Source organism: Scylla paramamosain, chromosome 39 (genome assembly GCF_035594125.1).
Source record: "Scylla paramamosain isolate STU-SP2022 chromosome 39, ASM3559412v1, whole genome shotgun sequence".
NCBI lineage: Eukaryota > Metazoa > Arthropoda > Malacostraca > Decapoda > Portunidae > Scylla > Scylla paramamosain.
Window position 1 is genome coordinate 6,590,001 of NC_087189.1, and position 26,374 is coordinate 6,616,374.

The 26,374-nt window shown below is 41.3% G+C and overlaps 1 protein-coding gene across 2 annotated transcripts in view; it reads left to right on the forward strand.

Moving 5' to 3' along the window:
• The first annotated feature begins 13,398 nt into the window (after nt 1–13,398).
• LOC135092128 (neuropeptide SIFamide receptor-like) overlaps nt 13,399–26,374 on the forward strand; it is a 120,693-nt gene continuing 107,717 nt past the window's right edge. Inside the window, exon 1 of one of the 2 annotated variants that reach the window (XM_063990373.1) lies at nt 13,399–13,539. The gene's annotated coding sequence lies outside the window, so the exon portion shown is untranslated. Of the gene's footprint in view, nt 13,540–16,112; nt 16,279–26,374 lie in introns of those variants that run through there. The other variant, XM_063990372.1, reaches the window with a different exon arrangement.

Consider the following 26,374-nt stretch of genomic DNA (forward strand, 5'->3'; position numbering starts at 1 on the left):
TGTTTTAGCTAGGGATAAGATGTGAAGTTTCCAGTTTAGATTATAAATAAAGGAGAGATCGAGGATGTTTAGTGTAGAAGAGGGGGACAGTTGAGTGTCATTGAAAAAGAGGGAATAGTTGTCTGGAAGGTAGTGTCGAGTTGACAGATGGAGAAATTGAGTTTTGAGGCATTGAACAATACCAAGTTTGCTCTGCCCCAATCAGAAATTTTAGAAAGATCAGAAGTCAGACGTTCTGTGACTTCTCTGCGTGAAATGTTTATTTCCTGAAGGGTTGGACGTCTTTGAAAAGACGTGGAAAAGTGCAGGATGGTATCATCAGCGTAGAAGCGGATAGGGTAAGAAGTTTGGTTTAAAAGGTCTTTGAAGAATAAGAAGAAGAGAATTGGTAACAGGACAGAACCCTGAGGAACACCACTGTTAATAGATTTTAAAGAACAGTGACCGTCTACCACAGCAGCAATAGAACGGTCAGAAAGGAAACGTGAGATGAAATTACAGAGAGAAGGATAGAATCAGTAGGGGAGTAGTTTGGAAATCAAAGCTTTGTGCCAGACTCTACCAAAAGCTTTTGATATGTCCAAGGCAACAGCAAAAGTTTCAACAAAAATTTCTAAAAGAGGATGACCAAGACTCAATAAGGAAAGCCAGATCACCAGTAGAGCGGCCTTGACGTACTGGCGATCAAATAGAAGGTTATGAAGTTACAGATGTTTAAGAATCTTCCTGTTGAGCATAGATTAAAAAACTTTAGATAGTCAGAAAATTAAAGCAATAGGACGGTAGTTTGAGGGATTAGAACGGTCAACCTTTTTAGGAACAGGCTGAATGTAGGCAAACTTCCAGCATGAAGGAAAGGTAGAAAGAGTTGAAAGAGTTTTACTAGGCAAGGTGCAAGCACGGAGGCACAGTTTTCGGAGGACAATAGGAGGGACCCCATCAGGTCCATAAACCTTCCGAGGGTTTAGGCTAGCGAGGGCATGGAAAAAATCACTGCGAAGAATTTTAATAGGTTGCATGAAGTAGTCAGAGGGTGGAGGAGAGGGAGGAGCAAGTCCTGTATCGTCCAAGGTAGAATTTTTAGCAAAGATTAGAACGAAGAGTTCAGCTTTAGAGATAAAAGTGATAGCAGTGGTGCTATCTGGTTAAAATAAAGGAGGGAAAGAAGAAGAAGCAAAGTTATTGGAGATATTTTTGGCTAGATGCCAGAAGTCACGAGGGGAGTTAGATCTTGAAAGATTTTGACACTTTCTATAAATGAAGGAGTTTTTGGCTAGTTGGAGAACTGACTTGGCATCGTTCCGGGCAAAAATATAAAGCGCATGAGATTCTAGTGATGGAAGGCTTATGTACCTTTTTGTGAGCCACCTCTCTATCATGTATAGCACGAGAACAAACTGTGTTTAACTAGGGTTTGGAAGATTTAGGTCGAGAAAAAGAATGAGGAATGTACGCCTCCATGCCAGACACTATCACCTCTGTTATGCACTCGGCACACAGAGACGGGTCTCTGACACGGAAGAAGTAGTCATTCCAAGGAAAATCAGCAAAATACCTCCTCAGGCCTAGCATAGGCAAAACGCCAGAGGCATCTTCGCTTAGGGGGATCCTGAGGAGGGACTGGAGCGACAGGACAAGATCTATATAGATATGAGATTGCGATCGGAGGAGCCCAACGGAGAAGAGAGGGTGACAGCATAAGCAGAAGGATTAGAGGTTAGGAAAAGGTCAAGAATTTTGGGCGTATCTCGAAGACGGTCAGGAATATGAGTAGCAAAGTTGAAGGCTAGTTCATCAGAATGGTCAGTGAAGGGAGAGGAAAGCCAAAGCTGGTGGTGAACATTGAAGTTTCCATGGATGGAGATCTCCGCAAAAGGAAGAGAGTCAGAATGTGCTCCACTTTGGAAGTTAAGTAGTCAAAGAATTTCTTATAGTCAGAAGAGTTAGGTGAGAGGCATATAGCACAGATAAATTTAGTTTGAGAGTGACTCTGTAGTCGTAGCCAGATGGTGGAAAACTCGCAAGATTCAAGAGCGTGGGCACGAGAGCAAGTAGTTGCACACATAAACACAACATCCAACTTTGGATTGAAAATGAGGATAGAGAAATTAGGAGAGAACAGAAAAGGGGCTATTGTCAGTTGCCTCAGACACCTGTGTTTTAGTGAGGAAAAGAAGATGAGGCTTAGTAAAGGAGAGGTGGTGTTCAACAGATTGAAAATTCGATCTAAGAGCGCGAATGTTGCAAAAGTTAATGAAGAAAAAGTTGAGGGGGGTGTCAAGACACTTAGGATCGATATCAGAAGAGCAGTCCGACCTGGGGACATTTGTGGTCACCTCCCCAAATGGGGACTCCGAGGCTGGTGTAGGAGTCGCTATGATAATTTTGAATTTTGAGTGAAGGGTGTGTGTGTAATTAGGTGCTTCTAGTTTTGTGTGAAGGAAAGAGTTGTCTTTAGATGACAGGCTGTGACTGCCCCCTTGTGTTGTGAGACACAAAGGGAAACGTTCAGTGAGGTCACAGCTAGGTCTAATGATAAGTTCACAGCACCTCATCCCTTAATCCAGTCCTTTAGACCTCACTGGGAGTAATTATCGTTTCGGCAGTTGCCTCTCCTCATTTTTGTGTTACTTGTGATGTCTGCTTTCTTGCTCTAACATAATAAAATCCTTCATCTCCTGCTTGGCATTTGAAATTAAGATTCTTATCACCAGTGCACCAGTATGCTCGACTGCTTTTATCTACGCTGAAAGATATTTACCAATTGTCACTCCATTCTGTGTATTAAGGTCCTCCTGAATTTTATTACAGTCTTAAGCGCGTCATGTCTTAACACCGTATTTTGGATACACGTAACTGTTCTTAATAGAAGAGTGGTTTCTGAATCATGTAAGTACATAATGTTATGAAGAGTGTCGGTCCCAGTGCTGACCCTCGAAGCACTCCACTAGTTATTCAATACTGATGAATTTAACACAACGCACTGTCTTCGAGCTGCGATCTAGTAATTTTTCACACACAAACGTTCTCCTATTTACTGTGATAACAACTGCAAGATCAACTTGCCGTGGGAGAATTTATCAAACGCTCTTTGAAAATCCAAATAAACTCCATCAAACGGTACCCGAATATCTCAGTGTCTTAAAAGATCTACATTAGTTACACATGATTTGTTACAGCGGGAAACATGCAAACATTCTGTTATTGATTTATGGGTTTCAAGGCATGATGATATTTCAATATCTTCATTAAGACAGATGCGGCGATAACAGGGGGCTTGTTTCCTATCTTCTACTTTGAAGAGCAAGACAGCATTGAGAATGGCGCCATCCTTTCCTTCTCTTTCTCCTTCACACAAACACACACACACACACACACACACACACACACACACACACACACACACACACACACACACACACACACACACACACACACACACTTTTATTTCCTAGTACTGGATCACTTTCATTCCAAGAAGATAACAATGACGAAACGTAATTTTTAACCTAACCATTCAATAAGTTTCACAAAATCTTTTCCGGACACTACACACATTATCACTTTCGGCAGAGGTTTAATGAAATAACTAATATCATACCTTGTCGGCAGAGGGCCACCTTATTACAAGCGCTGGCACAGGAATTACAAGACCAGGTGTGAGTGTCCGCAAGGTATACTGATTAATTAAACCTGTGATGATATTGGGGAAAATTCTTAAGGGATCAATTCAGTGGCTTGCCGAATACTGCACACCTCCTCTCTCTCTCTCTCTCTCTCTCTCTCTCTCTCTCTCTCTCTCTCTCTCTCTCTCTCTCTCTCTCTCTCTCTCTCTCAAATTATCACAGTCTCATACGGAAATCACATTACTTCCCTAAAACATCCCCTTTACAGCAAAATTTCTCTTTTCTGTTTCACTTTCCTCCCTTGTTTCTCGTCTTCATTCTCTATCCTTCTCCTTTTGATGCTCTATTCTCTCCTTCATTTGATTATTTGCTGTCTCCTTTCTTTCCCTCCTTTCTTTTGACCTCTTGCTCCTTCCGCTATCCTCCTCCTCTTCCTCCTCCTCCTCCTCCTCCTCCTCCTCCATTGCCCTTTTATCTTCTTTAGTCATTTTCTCAGTATTTGTTTCCATTCTTTTCTATGAATAAATTTCGGGTTACATCCTGGTTTTTCCCTTGCGATTTCTGTCTGTCTGTCTGTCCCCCCTCTCTTTCTACACACACACACACACACACACACACAATCACCACTACCACCACTACCATCACAATCACCACCACCACCACAACAAATATAGAGGGAGAGAGACAAACTTCTCCCATACAGGTAATGCAGTGATGGGAATAAACTGTAACGCTGACCAACGAAGGGAAAGAGGAGGAGAGAGAATACACGACTGATTAGAGGGATGACCAGAGAACTAATGAACCTATTAGGGAATTTTGATGAGCTAGATAAGCCTTTGGTAAACATTTTTTTTTTTTGAGAAAGAGAAAGAGAGCTAGATAGATAGATAGATAGAGATAGATAGATAGATAGAGAGAGAGAGAGAGAGAGAGAGAGAGAGAGAGAGAGAGAGAGAGAGAGAGAGAGAGAGAGAGAGAGACTGGGAAGAAAAAAGAGGGTGAAAGAAAGGAAGTAGACGTGACGAAAGGTAGGAAGATGGGAGAAAAAAAGTACGAGGAGGAGGAGGAGGAGGAGGAGGAGGAGGACGACGAGGACGAGGAGGACGACGAGGACGAGGACGAGAGAGAGAGAAAAAAAAAAAAAACACAAGCTGACCATTTAGCTTTAAGTATAACGAGGATGCGATAAAAGTAGGAATGGACAAAAGTGACGAGGAAGAGAAGAATGCTGGTAACAATGAGAAAAATAATTAGTTTATTACTATTATTATTATTATCATTATTATTATTATTATTATTATTATTATTATTATCATTATTATTATCATGTCTAGACACTCGACTATATTCTCTCTGATGTTTTACATTTAATTAATTACTTTCTGCTTTTTATAAACATGCATATAATTCCTCTTCTAATTACTGTTTGTACTGATCTAATTTCCATCGTCCCTCCCTTCCTCAACTCTGTAATCTCTTCTCTTCCTTTCACGCCTTTACTTTTCTCAATCACCAAGTGCATTACTTCTTATGGTCCTGTCTTGTCTCCTGCATTCTTTCGCTCCTTCACCCACCTCACATTCTCTCTCTCTCTCTCTCTCTCTCTCTCTCTCTCTCTCTCTCTCTCTCTCTCTCTCTCATCTAAGGACCTTTTCAGATTTTTTGTTTCTCTGTATACAGCCTAATTGTGTTTTCCTTTCCATCTCCTCCTCCTCTTCCTCTTCCATTTCCTCTACCCACTTCCTCTTTTCTCCCTCCACTACCTCCTCCTCCTCCTCCTCCTTCTCTTCCTCCTCTTTCTACTCCTCCTCCTCCTCCTCCTCCTCCTCCTCCTCCTCCTCCTCCTCCTCCTCCTCCTCCTCCTCCTCCTCCTCCTCCTTCTCCTACTCCTACTCCACTCCCACCTTTTTTCCACATCCTTATATCACGGAAAAGTTGAATCTCGTAAGATTTCAGAGAGAGAGAGAGAGAGAGAGAGAGAGAGAGAGAGAGAGAGAGAGAGAGAGAGAGAGAGAGAGAGAGAGAGAGAGAGAGAGAGAAATTAATATACTGCCTTGTAATCATCGATATTTCTCATCTTCAATTTGGATAAAATCTCTCTCTCTCTCTCTCTCTCTCTCTCTCTCTCTCTCTCTCTCTCTCTCTCTCTCTCTCTCTCTCTCTCCCTCTCTCTCCTTTTTTTTGCTGTCCTTTTCCTCTGCTTTTGCTGTCCTTTTCTTCTACTATCACCTTAATAGTCCTAGCTCAGGTCACCTCGTGAGGTCTACAAGGTTTGTTGTGGCCTCTGTATCTAATTCTCTCTCTCTCTCTCTCTCTCTCTCTCTCTCTCTCTCTCTCTCTCTCTCTCTCTCTCTCTCTCTCTCTCTCTCTCTCTCTCTCTCTCTCTCTCTGTGTGTGTGTGTGTGTGTGTGTGTGTGTGTGTGTGTGTGTGTGTGTGTGTGTGTGTGTGTGTGTGTGTGTGTGTGTCTGTGCGTGTGTGTGTGTGTGTGTGTGTGTGTGTGTGTGTGTGTGTGTGTGTGTGTGTGTGTGTGTGTGTGTGTGTGTATGTGCGCGCGGCCAGGTACTTCCTCCGCAAGGGTTGGAAGAAAGTATAAAATGAATTTCTTTTCGGTCACTCACGCTGATGGAACAGAGAGAGAGAGAGAGAGAGAGAGAGAGAGAGAGAGAGAGAGAGAGAGAGAGAGAGAGAGAGAGAGAGAGAGAGAGAGAGAGAAAGGAGGAAACACACACACTCACACACACACACACACACACACACACACACACACACACTGATAGACAGACAGACAAAATAGTCACACACTGACATGCAGACACACGAGCAGGCAGAATGGCTCACCAAATTAAAAAAAGGAGGTTGAAAACTAACAGACAAACTGCAATTCATTTAAAAAGAAACAAATGAAATACAGCGGGAAAAAAACTGCAAGCACAGTGAAACAAATAATAAAATACGGAGAGAGACAGATAGATACACATACTGATAGACAGATGCCTTCGTAAAATATTTAATGAAAAAGAAAAATTGTTGAAATATGGAGAAATTTTAAATGAATAGATCAAAAGAAAGATAGATAGACACAGAGAGAGAGAGAGAGAGAGAGAGAGAGAGAGAGAGAGAGAGAGAGAGAGAGAGAGAGAGAGAGAGAGAGAGAGAGAGAGAGAGAGATACATACATACATACATACATACATATGTGCATACATACATACATTTATGCGTAGACATCTTGATAGATAAAAGGGCTAACATACTGATAAATTGATCAATTGAAAGACGGACAGATAATACCGTATAAGAGTTAAAATGACGGACATGAGAATAACATTTTTAAGGATATTTTCTTGAGAAATCTTGAAAATCATACATGTTTTGATGTGTGACCCACCATTTTGTTGTAATCGTTTCGATAATGATAATTTTCTAAACAGATTCAAGGGACAATATGTTATATGAATACTACAGAATGGAAAAATATTATTGAATGGAAAACAATTTGTGCTTTTGCAATGATATTAGGGATCGTTTTGATGTTCCTGGAATTGACTATGAACCAAGTCACGGGAGGTTGTTTATTGATGAGTCTCTGTACAACACTAAAGGTTTTCTGCTTCACATAGAAAACACCTTGCCTTCTATTTCAGGTGCACACTCAATTTTTTTTTTTTGTTTTCTTTTAAGAAAGACACATTACATGAATATCTTTTATTCTAGATCGCATAAAATACAAAGAACATGAATGGATTGTTTGTGGAGATTTGAAAGCTGTAACCATTCTTAGTTGATTACAAACTGGCTATACAAAGAACATGTGTTTCTTGTGCAAGTGGGACAGCCGGTAAAGATCGTAACATTACGCCAAGACACACAGTGACAGAAGGGTCTCACAAGCTTTTTAATGAACCACTTGTGAAAAGTAGAATATCATTTTGCCACCACTCAATATAAAACTGTACTTCATGAAGCAGTTCATCAAAGCACTGAAGCATGATAAGCCAGCATTCCTATACCTCAAGAAGAAATGTCCAGAAATAAGTGGTGCAAAAGTTAAGAAAGGCACATTTGTGGGACCACAAGTCCATGAAATCGTGCATGCCAATGAATTTCAAGCAGCAATGGATGAAACTGAGTCAGCAGCTTGGTGTGCGTGTAAGGGTGTGTGTAGAGGTCTTCTGGGAAAGCAAAAAAAAGACCCATTATGATGTTTTAGCAGACAAACTTATCAAAAGCTGCCAACATCTAGGTTGTAGTACGTCACTCAAACTACATTTGCTGCACTCGCATCTTTCCTTTTCCCCGGAGAATGCAGGAGCTGTCAGCGATGAACATGGAGGGAAGATTCATCAGCAAAGCGAGAATGGAGAGTATGCCCACAAGTAAATGCAGTCCAGCCATGTTAGCTGATTTGTGATGGAATCTGGTGCGTGACCAACAAAGTGTATCACATAAACAACAAATAAAATACTAATAACAAGTACACATATTTATATCGAATCTATAGTTTAGTGTTATTTAGATTAAGATACTTGAAATTCAGTATATATTGGTTAGTGCCAGGGGGTATATGGTTGTCAGATTTAGAATTACCACCCTTGAAATGAAAAAAAAAAAAAAACACGAACCAGACTATGTTTTTTTTTCTCTCTCCCTTAGATTTATTGTACATTGCAAATAGAGAGATCGACAGATAGGCAGATAAAAAGATAAAGGCAACAGTTAAATAAATAGTCAGACAGGCAGACAAACGAACAAATACATAGATAGATAGACTGACAGATAGATGAATGAACAGATAGATGTATAGAAAGGAGAGACAAAAAGGTAGTTAGACACTAGGATAGATGCATAAATAAACATTACTCATAATTATGATCAATATGAAAGACGAATTTACAGAAAAACTTTTGTTGTTCAAGGTCTCGAAAAATCTACTTTTTATCTATTTATTCGACACTACTTTCCACACAAGTAATCCTCTCTTCCTTACTAAAACTCAAGTATCTCCTCTCCACTGAATATACTTGAACTGTTCTTCAATAAAAATCTCATCTGAAAATTTCACATTTATTCTCTCGCTAAAGCAGCTTCCTTGAAGTTGCGAGTACTGTGTCGTCTTCACCAACACTTTTTTTTTTTTCCTTCCAGCTGCTACGTAACTCTAGACAGGAACCTTATCCGTCCATGCACGGAGTACTGCTCTCATATATAGGGAGCCTCAATTTAATCAGACCTCTTAAAAATGGTCGAGTTAAAAAGTTTTCTCATCCATTCCTCCCTTTAACACTGTTTTTATTCACTCACAACAACGGTGTTGCATCTCTCACTGTCTTTTATCGTTATTTCCATGGTGACTGCTCCTATCAGTTTACTTACTGTGCTCTTCCTCAATCACGCCTCCTGTCCACAAGACTTTCTACTTACTCTCATCCCTATCCTGTCCACCTACAATTGCAAGAGTTAACAAGTATCTTCATTCTTTCATTCCTTTCACTGGTGACATTTGCAACGTATTCCTGTTTCTGTTTCTTCTCTTTCCAACGAGTTGAACAGTTTCAGAGGTGGAGCATCAGGACACCTTGATCGATTTTTTTCGTAGTATGTTTTGTGAGCGAAGTCACTATGAAAATTTTCTTGTTCACACTCTTGCCTTGGCGGGACTCCATAACACGCGAGTAACAACAGTAAAAGATAGACAAGGACGTGGAGAGACAAGATAGACAAGCAAGTAGAAAGACAGACGGAACGACAGACAGAGATCGACGGTTGGAGATCGGCAGACTGCTAAAACGAGGGAGGCCGATGGCGCGATGGGTGCCTTAAATTTGCATCGGTTTTACATAGAATAACAAAGTGTGATCCCAGCGAGGTGGTGTGGCTTAGGGATGAGAGAGAGAGAGAGAGAGAGAGAGAGAGAGAGAGAGAGAGAGAGAGAGAGAGAGAGAGAGAGAGAGGGGGTGGGGCGTAGATAGAGTTTTGTCACAAGTATTCCTCTTCATGTAACATTCCGATTTTCCTCCCTTCATTCTGATAATTTTCTTCTCTATTCCACCTTCCTCCTTCTCATCCTCCTCCTCCTCCTCCTCTTCCTCAGCCTCCTCCTCCTCCTCCTCTTCCTCAGCCTCCTCCTTCTCTTCCATCTCTTCCTCCTCCTCCGAAATATCTTGCCTGCAATCGGCTGCTAACAGCGTTTGTTTGTTAGTGATTAACTTTCTTGCCTTCAGGAAATGGGGGCACCTCATTTCATCTATTTTCTTTCTTTCCTATAAAATTTCCTTCGGGTTTTTTCTTCTCTAACTCCGTAAGGTATTTCTTTCTGACCTGTTTTTCTGTACAGCTTATGCAGGAGAGAGTGGAGGGTGGGGAGAGAGCCTTCTGCTTTCCCGTCCTTCTTTTCTACTATTACCTTAGTAGTCTTAGGTCGGGTCACGCCGTGAGGACCGCAGGGTCTGTTGTGGCCTGGTTTTCTATGTAACTCTACGTAACTCTTCCTACTCCTCCTTTTATTTCTCCTCCGCCCCTTCCTCCTTTTGGCCTAAATACTTCTCTTCCTGTTTTTCTTCCTCCATCCCTCCTTCCTCTCTTCCCATTTCTTCCGTCTTCCACTTTATGTTTCTCATTCTCATTTACTTTCTCTCTTTTTTCCTTTTCTTCCTTCCCTTCTTTATTTCCTCCCTCCTTGTCTCTCTGTCTGCCTGCACACCACCTTTAGGCCCACTAATGATGGTTGTGTACAGGTGTTTGCCGGTGTCCTGCTGCCTTGCTAATGATTCCACCTGCTGAGAGCTGTGGTGGTGGTGGTGGTGGTGGTGGTGGTTAGAAACATATTGTTAACACTAATTCCATTTCCAGAACAGCAACTATATTTAGCACGTACGTACGTACGTACGTACGTACGTACGTACTACTACTACTACTACTACTACTACTACTACTACTACTACTACTACTACTACTACTACTTCTACTACTACCACTACTAGTACACCACTTCTGCTACTACAACATCAGCAACTACTACTACTACTAATGACAGGACACCTAATACTATCACTACTACCATTAGCATTACTCGTACATTCATCCTCTTCCTCATGGTGCTGCTAGTAGGAACATTGCTGTTACTGTTGTTGCTGCTGCTGCTACTGCTGCTGCGCTACTACTACTACTACTACTACCATTACTGTTACTAATAATATTACCACTACTACTGCCACTATCACCACCACCACCAGCACCACCACCACCACAACATGACCCAGTCGATGCAAAACAAAGGTTGAAAGCTGCATTTCATGTTCGGTACAACTCTTATTTCTATTAATTTTATTCTCCACTTTTTCCCCTCACTGTTGTTGCCGCTGCTCTGGCTGGGCTATATACTTTTTCTTTTTTATGGGGACGGAAAAAAAGGAGTCCGTATAAGAGCATTTTGTTATTAATATTTCTATAAAACGTGAGGATTTTCCAGTTTCAAATTAGTGTTTTTAAATTTAATTGCTTTTTTTTATTGTATTAGTAGTGATTTTTTATTCGTTTATTGGTCTGCTCCTTTACTTATTTTTTTCATGTACTGGTTTATCGATTTATACATTTGCTTGCTTTATGATTTATTTTTGTAATTTATTTGGTTTGTTGTTTTATGCTTTCCATGTTTTGTGTGTGTGTGTGTGTGTGTGTGTGTGTGTGTGTGTGTGTGTGTGTGTGTGTGTGTGTGTGTGTGTGTGTGTGTGTGTGTGCTTTTTATTTATTTTTTTTCTTTTCCCTGATGCTGGTGGTGGTGGAGTTATTGTTATTATTAGTAGTATTTTTTATTTATTATTTTTATCGCAGTCATCATCAATTTATAATCATTATCTTTATTCTCGATACTATTGTAGTAGTAGTAGTAGTAGTAGTAGTAATAATAATAATAATAATAATAATAATAATAATAGTAATAATAATAATGATAACAACAACAACAACAACAACAACAATAATCTTATCATGATGGTGATGATGATGATCATCATCATCATCATTAACACATTATTATTATTATTATTATTATTATTATTATTATTATTATTATTAACATTATTATTATTATTACTACTACTACAACTACTACTACCACTACTACTACTACCACCACCATCACACACACACACACACACACACACAAGAACACACACCATGATCCTCAAGGTGTGGTGGTGTGCTGGTGTGTTTCACAAATATATAATTCTGGTTGGAGTTTTGAGCTCTCTAGCAACACAACTGTAAAAAAAATCTTACTGTTTAGTTTTCCTAGCTATCTTTATTTTTTTTCAAAGCGTTTTCAAACATTACATATTCTCACTTTTCTTTTAACTGTTCATTAAAGTTTTCTTCATTAATTTACATTTGGCATTTACTATATTTACTCAAGCCTTCCCAAATCGACAATGTAATTTATTAATTTATAAAAAAAATTTCAAACAATAAAACGTGCATTAGAATGAAGAAAAAATGTTTACTGATATTTTATTGTCTCAGTTTCAGGTCGAGCGTGTTGAAAGCAGCGCCGGAGATCGCGACACTGCTGGAACCTGTGCCAGTGTTGCCAGTGTGTCGTGTTTGCCACGCGTGATTCTTGCACTCGGCGAGAGAAAAATAAAGGAAATTATAACCAAGAAAATCCCTTTAAAGACTCAAATGCGTCGAAACTTAGTGCTTGGGTTTTTGATTTCCGTATGTTTGTGTTTTGTTTGTGAGAACTTTTGTTTATTTGTTTGTTTTGGTCAGACACGTTCATAGTGCTGTGGAAGATAATTGGAAACCTGAAAAGTTAACATGACTTTTTTTAACTGCTTCCACAGATTTGCATTAAATGAAGAAAAGTTTTTTGGTTGAGTTGGTTGAGAGTGGTTGAGAGAGAGAGAGAGAGAGAGAGAGAGAGAGAGAGAGAGAGAGAGAGAGAGAGAGAGAGAGAGAGAGAGTGAGTGAGAGAGAGCATCCAAGAAACTCGTCTTAATATATTCCGTGTAGGTGGTCAACATATTTTTTGCAAGTCCTGTAGAAATGAAAATCTTGCCTCGTTGCGAAAGTTGATTTCCAACTTTGCCGCGCTAAATCCAGCTGTTTAGCGGCCTGCAGCATTGAGAGAGAGAGAGAGAGAGAGAGAGAGAGAGAGAGAGAGAGAGAGAGAGAGAGAGAGAGAGAGAGAGAGAGAGAATAACACCACTCATCAGTCTCATTTAACCATATACGTCCCTACAGCAGAATGATGGACAGAAACTAAGTGGAAAACAGAAAATAAATCTTACATTGACACGATAAAAGAGAAGACAGTCCAACAGATCAAGAAATACGTACGTAACACACAAATCTGAATCAGTATTAAAATGAAGTACTTTACTGAACTTCTTCATGACTAACTTCGTTCCACCCAACACCCTCACTACCATTTTCTTAATCGAATGGGAGATCAAGGACAGCTTTAGTGCACGCGATAACATCCACGAAAGACTTCCGAGCATTCTTAAACACTCACAGAGACGGAAAAAATTAGTGCAGGCACTATGAATACCTTGGGGAACACCACACGTGGTATTTTGCAAGGGAACTTCGAGGGATTCGCAATGCCGGGGATAAATGAGAGTGAAGAGAAAATGGGGAATGTGTATACGCTGAAGACTCCCTCTGTCCATCCCGCTTCGCTCTTCAACCTGAGTGGCGGGTCTCTGGATGAGGAAGTTGATGCCGTGGTGGACCATCTTGGTGTGAATGGATCAGGCGTGGCGGGGAATGAGAGTGACTACGTGTGGGACGCTGACGATCTGCTCTACCGCCACTCTCTAGAGATCGCCGTGCTCCTCTGCTTCAGCTACGTCATCGTCTTCATCCTCGGCCTGGTTGGGAACTGCTTCGTCATCGCCGTCGTGTTCAGGTGAGTGTTGTAATAAGGCCAGTATTCTGAAACGCTTTGCTCTGTCTCCACGACTGTTTTCAAAGGCCATAGAGATGATTAGCCGGGTTCTCAAGAGTGTTAATTTGTCACTAGAGCTGTAAAAACACCCTTCTAACTCTTGTCACTTCAACTAGAGTCTTTTGAATGTAATGGAGGTGCGGCACAGAAGTGTTTCAGAATGTTGCCACTGACGATGTTGTGTCGCTCAGTAATGGTGTTCTGGTTCCTGGTTGTGGTAGTGGTGGTGATACTGGTGTTGTGGTTGCTGTTGTTTTTCTTATTGTTGTTGTTGTTAGTGGCAGTGATGGCGGTGGTGGTGGTGGTGGTAATGCTGCTGTTGGTTGTTGTGGTTTACTCGTCCTCAGTTGTGATGGTGATGGTGGTGGTGGTGGTGATGCCCTTTATTCCCTTCTCTCATTGACCTCCTGTTCTGTTGGGCACCAATAAGTGTATTTCTTTCGTTGGTTCTTTATCTTTTAAATTTATTTATGACAACTCCATTCAAGACCCAAACTACTGGAGCAGCGAAGATTAAAGCATGATAATGTTGACTCTACTGAAGCTTCATTTATATTTTCTACTAATCCACTTCAATATGCGGCAGGCCATTATCTTGTCTACTGCTGTCGCGATCACGAGGGTTGAAGGTTGATCACACATACCCGCCTGAGACTGTGTATGTGGTACGCTAAACAAATACGTATCGCTATTAATGATATACGTAAACCGGTAGCTTGTGTTAGTTTATTATTTAAAAAAAAACAAAATTGTCTGTATGTAAAGGTAATCACCATTGCTGCGTGCATATTTTATTAATAGAGATAAGTATTTCTAAAGCGTACCGCACTCACGGGTTTGGACTGTGTTACCGGCCGTGCTGCCTGAGTATGATAATACAACCTCAGTCATGATGTACAATAATATAAATATAACGCCTTCCTTACCAATACCTTAAACCTGTGGTTCTCAAACTCTGTCGCTTAGTATCGCAGCAACCCTTTAGTCAACGTGATGCAGGCCTACTGTATGGCACAAATTTAAGAAATTATTATGCGGCGCACTTTGGTGATAGTCACGTCGCAGTTTACGAACCACAGCATTACACGGACGCGCTGCTGGCAAGTCTGTGAAGATTAAAGAAAATTGTGGAACAAAAGCGCGCACTACTGTACTCGTTATTCATTTCTAAAATTATATAACTGTGAGATGTTGAGCCAGACACCGTGCTTTGTTACAAAATGGTTGGTCTCCGCGACGCGATTTCTCTCTTAATCTTACTTTTAACCGGGAGACTTCGCCCCCTTTTCCATTACGTCATCAGTCTAACTCAAAGTAAAAACTAAATTATCTTAACAGTGGGGCTTCGCGCTCTCGAGCTACCAGAAGGTTACATAACTTTCATATACATTCCTCACTTACCTTTTTTGTGGGAAGCAGAGTTTTGCGGCGTGGAGAAGCACTAAACTACAGAAATGTTCATTTGAACATGGAATCCGCCAAGCACCTTGTAAAGCATGGCTGTCCGTCATGCCTTCTGGATGTTTTACGCGCGGGCACTGTCTCTGGGGCCACAAACTTCTTCAGTGGCTGACGGTGGTGTGGATATAGGCGTGGTCACCAAAGCTGAGTTGCCCTCTACAGCAACCTGTCACAACGTGGGTGTCTGGCAGTACATGTTCCTTACTTACGTTACGGAGCTCTGCCTCACTACAGGAACCCACTGAAAATATGACTTTCTTTTACGTGCTCTCCATAACGCGACCGCAATTGTTTTGCACTTTTCGAACTTGATTGAATTTATTTCCCCAACTGTACCCACACCTCAATTTTTGTCCGAGATAGAAATACGACAACACGAAAAATTCGCCTGCCACAGTTGTAGGGGCGCACTGCCTGCCGTGGCTTTGGTTCCACTGTTAGTGACTTATCATTCCTTGCCTGGTTCAAAGGTTTGCCGAGGAAAGTTTTTTCTTAGCAGAGAGAATGAAATGGTACCGCTACTCCAGTTCTATTTTATTCTCCATAACGTGTAGGAAACAAACAGCTGTTCACTGAGACAAACGTCACTAGAACACTGCGGGCACAGATCACAGAATACAGAACGTCTGATGAGTTCGTGTAAAGTCTCTTTTTTTTCTACAGTCTTCCTAATAGTAAACAATCGACACAAGTTTCTATCACAAACATGGCAGACTGCCGCCATCACTAAGTAGGCTCGTCCAGCAAGGCACAACAAACGCCTGACCGCGCCGCTCGTGTATAAACGTCACAACCTCAAATAACAAAAGAGCAACTACGATCCTAGCGAGCCTTAAACATTCAAACATATTCATGCATCACCGGATTTCCTCACACCCACAATGCGCCGCGCGTCAATCGGCAGTGCCCGAGCCTCGTCCCGAAGCTTCGAACCTCCCTCAGCTGATCGCATGAACTAAAGAACATCAGGATATGCTATTCTACCCTATAGATTCTAATCCACATGCATTCAGCAAGTTTCCTGTATCATTTATTAGATATACAGTTACGAGAACCTATTGTAATGGCGGCGTTCTGTGATGGAACACTGTTTTCTTAGAAATTATCAGTGTCTGGCTGAATATCTCTCAGAATCGCTTTATTTCATGGAGAGATCACTAGTGCAGTGCGTGGTATTACCAACAGCTTGCCTCAGTCCTCATGGTCCTGCCCACCATCGCGCCATTTACGTTTCTTAAGGTAAGGAAGATGAAATATTTACGTTGTTTATATAATGGCTAGTAGACACTGAAATATTTACATAATTTTATATCATAGCTAGTAGACGCGATATTGCTGAAATAGACTAGTTGATAGGAATACGACTGATGCTTCAGCACAACCAAAATTATCGTGCCAGTAATATCTTTGCACCACAGAGGCCTGGCTTTTGAATAACGTCCCCATAGAGATTAGTGGTTGCGGAAAGTACTCTGTAGTTTGAATAGCATCAATCCCCTAATTTCTGGGCGCCATTTAATTCCAGGGGAGGTAGAGCAGGGGTGTTAGTTGATATATTAGATAAAAAAAAAAATTCCTATATTGCTATTTTCGGTGTGTGAAATATTTTTTTTTTTCTCCCAAGCTGAGGATTGTATCTTAATGAAGCTTGGGGATTTTATGATTAAGATACAAATACATGTGCACACCAAATTTCGTACGAATTTGAAAGAAAGAAGAGAGAGAGAGAAAAAAAAAAATGAATGCCATCCTCTGAGTAACTTACGACAATATACCTGGCTCACTTCACCAAGGAGTTGGCGGGGTTAGGAGCAGTTCATTTGAGTTAGGTGAGTGAACGTGACGCAAGAGTGACAGCGCTATTAGGACAGTGCATGCCGCCAAGATAGATCTTCGATACGCTGCATTTAATATAGGAAATACTGTTTTAAAAATGTCTTTATACGGTCTAACAAACACACACACACACACACACACACACACACACACACACACACACACACACACGTACACAGTCACACACACACACACACACACACACACACACACACACACACACACACACGCACGCACGTACATATATATTTATGCCGCTAATCACTGAAAGGCTTGGGTACACTTTCTCACAGTCTCCCGCTACATTTGGTTGTGACCTCGTAAGAAGCATGGCAGTAAACACTCGATATGGTGATGCATGAACGTATGTGAACATTTGACTTTACTGTTTCGCTGAAAGCTGTCACATGTCAGGGATAGAAAGAGTCAATAAAATAGATAAATAAGAAAAAACAAATAAATAAATGAAGGTATGCACGTGGGTTTGTATGTAGGCACGACTACGGCGAGTGTCTTGGCGCCTTTCTCTCCTACTCCAAACATGATTACTTTTGCTTTACTATATTATCATCATTATCATTATTATTATTATCATTATTATTATTATTATTATTATTATTATTATTATTATTATTATTATTATTACTATTTTAATTTTTCATTGATTTTATTATTATTATTATTATCAGTATCATCATCATAATCTTTGCCCGGCTTCTTTCTCCGTTTATCTTCTGGTGACAGCAAGCAAACCAAAATCAGGGAAGATGATGGCAATTTACAGCATGTTGCTCCCTCTATTAATACTTTGGATGTGAAAGGAGCTAATTATCAGATTATTTTCACGTTTCTGTTATTTCATCTTTATTCTGTTTTTTTTGTTTTTTTTTCCTTTCGCTCGCAGGGGTTGCGTGGCTGCTCTCTTGTCCCGTATTCAGAAACACTTTGCTCTCGCACCATGTCTATTTTCCATAGCCACAGAGATGATTTGCCTGATTCTCAGTCGAGTTTCTCCTGTCAATAATGTGGAAATGTTAGTATGTCACTTGAACCGTAAAAACAGCCTTAAAAACCGTTTCACTTCAAACAGAACCTTTAGAAAGTAGTCAGGGAGCAGCGCAGAGACATTTCAGAATATGGCCCCTTGTGGTTGGCTTTCCCACAAGGCAGACAATACCAGCAGCAGGAGTGGACGGTTCACGATACACTCATAGGTCTGGCGGGGACATGACACCATTACAGCCCCGAGATACGCTTAACAGTTGTTTTAGTAAGAAAAGTGATGATGTAATTTTGTTGCACCTCACTCTCATGTTCATTAGCGTATATGATATATGGTGGAACAAATCTGTAACTTGGTTGAGTTTTCCTCTCTCTCTCTCTCTCTCTCTCTCTCTCTCTCTCTCTCTCTCTCTCTCTCTCTCTCTCTCTCTCTTTCTCTCCGCAAAAGGAGTACTGGGCGAAAGGCGATATAAAAAGATTCCACTGGGATGCTAGTCCTCAGAGAAAAAGGGCCAAAAGGATTGCCCAAAATTGGAGAAGTGTCATAATACCTCTCTCTTGAAGGAATTCAAGTCATAGGAAAAGCGAAATAGAGATGCATGCATGGGTTTCCAGAGTTTACCAGTAAAAGGGATGAATGACCATGCATTTTTTTGCTTTATTTAAGAGGGCCACTGGCCAAGGGAAACAAATAAGAGAAAAAAAATTCCATTGAGGTGTCAGTCCCAAAACAAATGTCAAGAGAATCATCGAAAATTGAAGGAAAAGTGTCTTGAAACCTCCCTCTTGAAAGAGTTCAGGTCATAGGGAGGAGCAAATACAGAAGCAGGCAGTGAGTTCCAGAGTTTACCAGATAAAGGGCTGAACTCTTGCATTAGAGAGGTGGATAGAATAGGGATGAGAGAAAGAAGAAAGTCTTGATGCAGCGAGGCCGCGGCAGGAGGGGACGCATGCAGTTAGCAAGAACGGAAGAGCAGTTACCATGAAAATACCGGTAGGACATAGCAAGAGATGCAACAATGCGGCGATAAGAAAGAGGCTGAAGACAATATATATATATATATATATATATATATATATATATATATATATATATATATATATATATATATATATATATATATATATATATATATATATATATATATATATATATATATATATATATATATATATATATATATATATATATATATATATATATATATATATATATGAGGGACACCGGCCAAGGGCAACAAAATCCAATAAAAAAAAAAAAGGCCCACTGAAATACCGGTCCTCAAATAGGGTCCAAAGCGGCAGTCAAAAAACTGAAGGATAAGTGTCTTGAAACCTCCCTCTTGAAGGAGTTTAATTCATAGGAAGGTGGAATTACAGAAGCATGCAGGGAGGTCAGAGTTTACTAGAAAAGGGATGAATGATTCAGGATACTGGTTAACTCTTGCATTAGAGAGGTGGACAGAATAGGGTGAGAGAAAAAATAAAGTTTTGTGCAGCGATGCCGCGGGAGGAGGGGAGGCATGCAGTTAGCAAGATCAAAAGAGCAGTTAGCATGAAAACAGCGATAGAAGATAGCAAGAGATGCAACATTGCGGTAATGAAAAAGAGGTTGAAGACAGTCAGTTAGAGGAGAGGAGTTGATGAGACGAAAAGCTTTTGATTCCATCCTGTCTAGAAGAGCGGTATGAGTGGAACCCCCCCTCCCCCCACACATGTGAAGCATACTCCATACATGTACGGATAAGGCCCCTGTATAGAGTTAGCAGCTGGAAGGATAATAAAAACTGGCGGAGAAGTCTCAGAACACCTAACTTTATAGAAGCTGTTTTAGCTATAGATGAAATGTGAAGTTTCCAGTTTAGATTATAAGTAAAGGACAGACCGAGGATGTTCAGTGTAGAAGAGCGGGCCAGTTGAGTGTCATGAAAGAAGAGGGGATAGCTGTCTGGAAGGTTGTGTCGAGCTGATAGATGGAGGAATTGAGTTTTTGAGGCATTGAACAATACTAAGTTTGCTCTGCCCCAATCATAAATTTTAGAGATCAGAAGTCAGGCGTTCTGTAGCTTCCCTGCGTGAAATGTTTACTTCATGAAGGATTGGACATCTACGAAAAGACGTGGAAAAGTGCAGGGTGGTATCATCAGCGTAGGAGTGGATAGGACAAAAAAATGTTTAGAAGCTCATTAATGAATAATAGGAAGAGAGTAGGTGACAGGACAGAACCCTAAGGAGCACCACTGTTAATAGATTTAGGACACCAGTGTCCGTCAGCCACAATATAACGGTCAGAAAGGAAACTGAGGTGAAGTTACAGAGAGGTGGACTGAAGCAGTGGGAGAGTAGTTTGGAAATCAAAGCTTTGTGCCAGACTCTTTCAAAAAGATTTCGATATCTAAGGCAACCGCAAAAATTTCACTAAAATCCCTAAAAGAATATGACCAAGACTCAGTAAGGAAAGCCAGATCACCAGTAGAGCGGTCTCAGCGGAAACCATACTGGCGATCAGAGAGAAGGTTGTGAAGTGATGGATATTTGAGAATCTTCCTGTTGAGGATCGATTAAAAAAAAAAAAACTTTAGATAAGCAGGATATTAAAGCAATAGGACGGTAGTTTGAGGGATTAGAACGGTCACCCTTTTTAGGAACAGGCTGAATGTAGGTAAACTTCCAGCAAGAAGGAAAGGTAGATGTTGATAGACAGAGCTGGATGAGTTTGACTAAGCAAGCTGTAATTATGGAGGCACAGTTACGGAGAACAATAGGAGGGACCCCATCAGGTCCATAAGGCTTCCGAGGGTTAAGGCCAGCGAGGGCATGGAAGACATCATTACGAAGGATCTAAATGGGTAGCATGAAGTAGTCGGAGTGTGGAAGAAACGGAGGAACAAGCCTTAAATCTTCCAAGGTAGAGTTTTTAGCAAACTTTTGAGCAAAGAAATAGATGACATGGCAGTGGTGCCATCAGGTTGAAATAAAGGAGGAAAAAATGAAGAAGCAAAGTTACTGGAGATGTTTTTGGCTAGATGCCATAAGTCACGAAGGGAGTTAGATCTTGAAAGATTTTGACACTTTCTATTAATGAAGGAGTTTTTGGTTAGTTGGAGAACAGACTTGGCATGATTCCGGGCAGAAAAAATAAAGCGCATGAGATTCAGGTGATGGAAGGTTTAAGTATACCTTTTGTTGGCGTATAGCACGAGAACATGCTGTGTTAAACCAAGGTTTGGAAGGTTTAGAGCGAGAGAAAGAGGAATGTACGCCTCCATGCCAGACACTATTACCTCTGTTATGCGCTCAGCACACAGAAATGGAAAAATCAGAATAATACCTCCTCAGGTCTCCCCAATTAGCAGAAGCAAAATGCCAGAGGCATCTCCATTTTGGGGGATTCTGAAGAGAGATTGGAACGATAGGACAAGATACAGGTATGTTGTTGTGATATTGTGACTGGAGGAGCCCAACGGAGAAGGTAGGGGGACAGCATAAGCAGAAGGATTAGAGGTCAGGAAAAAGATCAAGAATGTTGGGCGTATCTTTAAGACGGTCAGTAATACGAGTAGGGTGTTGCACCAATTGCTTTAGGTCATGGAGGCTAGCGAAGTTAAAGGCTAGTTCATCAGGACGGCCAGTGATGGGAAAGGAAAGCCAAAGCTGGTGGTGAAGATTCAAGTTTCCATGGATGGAGACCTCCACAAAAGGGAAAAGTCAGAATGTGCTCCACTCTGGAAGTTAAGTCAAAGAATTTCTTATAGTCAGAGGAGTTAGGTGAGAGGTAAGCAGCACAGATAAACTTAGTTTGAGTGACTCTGTAGTCATAGTCAGATGGTGGAAAACTCGCTCACATAAACGCAACATCCAGCTTTGGATTGAAAATGAGGATAGAGAAAGTAGGAGGGAACAGAAAAGGGGCTACTGTCAGTTGCCTCAATCACCTGTGTCTCAGTGAGGAAAAGATGAGGTTTAGTAGAGGAGGAGATTGAAAATTAGATATAAGGCCGTGAATGCTTCATTAACTTCTGCAGCATTCTCGGCCTTTTATTTTATATCTAATTAAATATGGCGATTTCTACACCAACCTCGGAGTCTCCGTCTGGCTAGGGGACCACAAATTTTGTGGTCCCCTAGCCAGACGGGGACTCCGTGGATCGTGTAGAAATCGCCATTTTTAATTCTGAATTTTGAGTGAAGGGTGTGTGTGTAATTAGGTGCACGTAGTTTTGTGTGAAGAAAGAGTAACTACCTGTAACTGTAACTGCCCTCTTGTGTTGTGAGACACAAAGGGAAACGTTTAGTGAGGGCACAGCTGGATTACTGATCTAGTGTTTGAAACCACACTGGGAGTAATTATAATTTCGGCACGTGTCTGCTGTCTCCTCCATGCAGTTAGCATGATCAGAGGAGCAGTTAGCGTGAAAATAGCGTTAAAATATAGCAAGAGATGCAACATTGCGGAGAAGAGGGAGAGGTTGAAGATAGTAATAGTGTAACGTTAGAAAGATTCTGATGTCTTCCTGTTATCCAAGGTTCCCTCCCACTACAGAGATACGGTACCAAAAGACTGACTCACTGGCGCTTTGGACGAAAACACCAGCGTGATAAGAACTTGTGGACAGGTGGGGATGTTTTGTGGTCTGGGCCAAGTCTGAAAACGAATGAAGAATTGGCGCTTCAAAGACCAGCTTGCGGCGATGCAGGAATTGCTTGGCCTCAGAGTGCTTCCATGAGAGAGAGAGAGAGAGAGAGAGAGAGAGAGAGAGAGAGAGAGAGAGAGAGAGAGAGAGAGAGAGCCTATACGTTATTCTCTTACTCTTGTCGTCTTTATTTATTTTCTTTCCTTCCATGCTGCGTTGTATTATTTTTGTCCTCATGTTGAATTTCCCTCGTTTTTATTATTTTCTTCCCTCTTCTTTACTTCCAATTCCTGAACAATAAATATACGCATGTCAATATTTATCTTCTTCTTTTCCACCTGTTCTTACCAATTTCTCCAATCCCACCCCCCCCTTTTTTTTCTATATTTTTCAGTTAAAATACCATCGTCCTTGTTCCCGTCCTCGGCCTCTTTCTGTCACTTTGAGCTGAACATGCACGTGCAAAATTAATACTGTTTGTTATTCATACATTTATGCATTTTAAGTCTTGCAAAAGTGACAACCTGGCTTGTTTTTGTGATGCACTGAGGGGAGGGAGACTGGTGTGGTAGTGGGGATTAGGGATGAGGACTCTCTCTCTCTCTCTCTCTCTCTCTCTCTCTCTCTCTCTCTCTCTCTCTCTCTCTCTCTCTCTCTCTCTCTCTCTCTCTCTCTCTCTCTCTCTCTCTCTCTCTCTCTCTGTGTGTGTGTGTGTGTGTGTGTGTGTGTGTGTGTGTGTGACGAGAATGAATGGGAGAATGAAGATTAATGAGTGAATGATAAGAATTAATTAGTTGGGTGTATCAATGGAACCAGTGGATAATGGAATAATGGAGAGTGGAAATGAGTGGATAATGAAATAGCGGTGAATGGGTTAAAGATGATGATTATTATGTTTGCTATACCTCTCTCTCTCTCTCTCTCTCTCTCTCTCTCTCTCTCTCTCTCTCTCTCTCTCTCTCTCTGACTTTCATTCTGTCTCCCTCTGTCTCTCTCTCTCTCTCTCTCTCTCTCTCTCTCTCTCTCTCTCTCTCTCTCTCTCTCTCTCTCTCTCTCTCTTTCTGACTTTCATTCTGTCTCCCTCTGTCTCTCTCTCTCTCTCTCTCTCTCTCTCCCTCTCTCTCTCTCTCTCTCTCTCTCTCTCTCTCTCTCTCTCTCTCTCTCTCTCTCTCTCTCTCTCTCTGTCTTTCTGACTTTCATTCTGTCTCCCTCTGTCTCTCTCTCTCTCTCTCTCTCTCTCTCTCTCTCTCTCTCTCTCTCTCTCTCTCTCTCTCTCTCTCTCTCTCTCTCTCTCTCTCTCTCTCTCTCTCTCTCTCTCTCTCTCCAGCGTACATACACAAACAAGTCACTCAGCTTATCTAGTAATGCTCATCTTCTGCTGACATAGAATAGTACAAGTCTTGACGTTAAATTGAAAACTTATAATAATGTAACCAAAGCTGCATTACAAGGAAAATATTGCAAGAAAGTATATATAATGTTATGCCTTAATTACAGAAAAAAAAGTAACAGATGTGAGATCAGGTCAATGGTTGCTGATATCACTAAAGGCATTACTGATAACGATGCGACTAGTAGTTAGCTAGTATTATATATTTAGTTTGCTATAATTGAGCTTACTGATGACCGCAATATTAATGTTCATGAAAAAAAAGATCTAAATGTACTACTTACCTTAACATTAATTACGTGTGAGAAAATATGATTTAATCTAAAAAAAAAAAAAACAATGCAAACTTTGGAACGGCTGGTGAAGACTTACCGATCACGCTTAATAGCATGAAGGCAGGTGAAAGTCCAGCGCCAGTACCATGATGAAGCCCTGCAGGAGGAAACCCGTAAGTGAAAGAACCCCGACGAGAACTGTGAGGAAAGCTGAGAGAAATTTTGGGTCTGTATAAATATCCTGATCCGCCTCAGAATCTAATCAATTGTTTCTTGGCCCCGGGCTAATCCCCCCACAAACTTTTGTTGAGATCCCTTGTTAACTTTTTGAGAACACAGCAGACAGACGGACAGACTGATAAACCGACATATAGGCAGACAGACAGACAAACAGACAGACAAATAGACTGACAGACATACAGATACAGACAGACGGACAGAGATAAACAGACAGACAGACAGACAGACACTGGTGAACGTATACATTTCTACCCATGAAGTTCCCTGGTGGAAGTAACTAAAACTGTACTAAATTCCTCCTCGTCAGTGACATCAGTAGAGCAGAACAAGTTTGCATCATCCGCGAGGCAGTGACAAGATACTTTTCCTTTAAATCCAAACTCTCCCGCCAGCCGGGTATCCGAAAAAAAAGGCAATATGATTTAGCTTCGTGTTGCAGTTTGGCTTTGTTTGCTTTACATTGTGTTTGTTTCTGTTTGTGTTTTCTCTCGGCTAAGGACAGAACACTGTTTGAACTTTTGTTTCTGTGTATTCTAAGTTTCCATGTAATTTCTCTCTCTCTCTCTCTCTCTCTCTCCTCTCTCTCTCTCTCTCTCTCTCTCTCTCTCTCTCTCTCTCTCTCTCTCTCTCTCTCTCTCTCTCTCAGCCTTCTCCCATTCCTCCTCTTTCTTCCTATTACCTTTTCTTCTTCTGCCCTTCCCTCTCTTCCTTCCTCTCACTAACATCCTATTCATTCCAACAGGATGTATATGTGTGTGTGTGTGTGTGTGTGTGTGTACGGAAAAGTGTCCTTTCAATAAAATTTCGAAGGATCACAAGCGAGCAACCCTTTTTCCCTCCGCACCAAAAAATATAGGAAAATAATAAAATAAATAAAAGGCAAAAAAAAGGAAAAAAGGGATGAAAGGATATCCCAGGTGGCCAAAAGGGAGATGGAGCAATTTGCACAACAATGGAGGAAGAGGAGAAGGAGGAGGAAGAGGAGGAAGAGGAAGTAAAGGAGAAGGAGAATGAGGGAGAGGAGGGAAGGGAGGAGATGGTGAAAGCCTAACCTAACTTGTGGGATGATGGTGTGTGTGTGTGTGTGTGTGTGTGTGTGTGTGTGTGTATGTGTGTGTGTGTGATAAAAGTTATGATGACAATGCGTAATAGCTGATAATGATAAAATATAATATTGGTGTATCGGTAAGTAGATGAGGCGTGTGGCATGTGACACTGGAAAGCGCTTGCTCACTTGAGTGCAAAACTAAAATTACTGAGGCAGAGTTGAAGTGGGGAAGAAATTTAAGTTCTTGCATATATAGGTTGTCCTAGAAATATAAGCGTAATAACTATTTAGCACTTGGCATCACGTGGGGAGACAACAAGGGTACCACATGTGTTAGAGAAATGACCAAAGTGAAAGCCACTTTGATCATAACTAAAAGACAATTGTTAGCACGAGCAGAACACGGGCGATGGATAGAGAGTTGGAGGAACGGAATGGCGCCCCAGTCATCGTGAAGGAAGGCAGGGCAGACTGTGGATCAGCAGGGATGCGATACGAAGCTGTACGAGAGTGGCGTGAACAAGACGGCCAGCAGACAGGAGAGGGTTTGGTGAGGTGTTGTCCTGTCCATCACGTATTCATATTTATGATAATGATGATGATGGTGATGACTAGAAAGGCTTGCACTGACAGCCGGGAAGGGTGGGGGTGTTTACTGGTGTATGCGTGCCCTTATCGCTGCCAGACAGTTGTGCTGCTTTGCTACGACGTGGTCTGGGTAGCTTCACCTATCGAGAGGCGGCGGTGACGCGGATGTCTTAGGAGTGTCTTATCAAATCGACAGAGGAGTTACTGCTAATGATGGAGAGGCGCTGAAGTCTGAGCATGTTGTGTTCCTTCTCGTACAGATGGTGCAGCGCCTGGAACGGTCCTGCAGGCACGCTATTACACCCTCTTCGTGTCTCGGCGG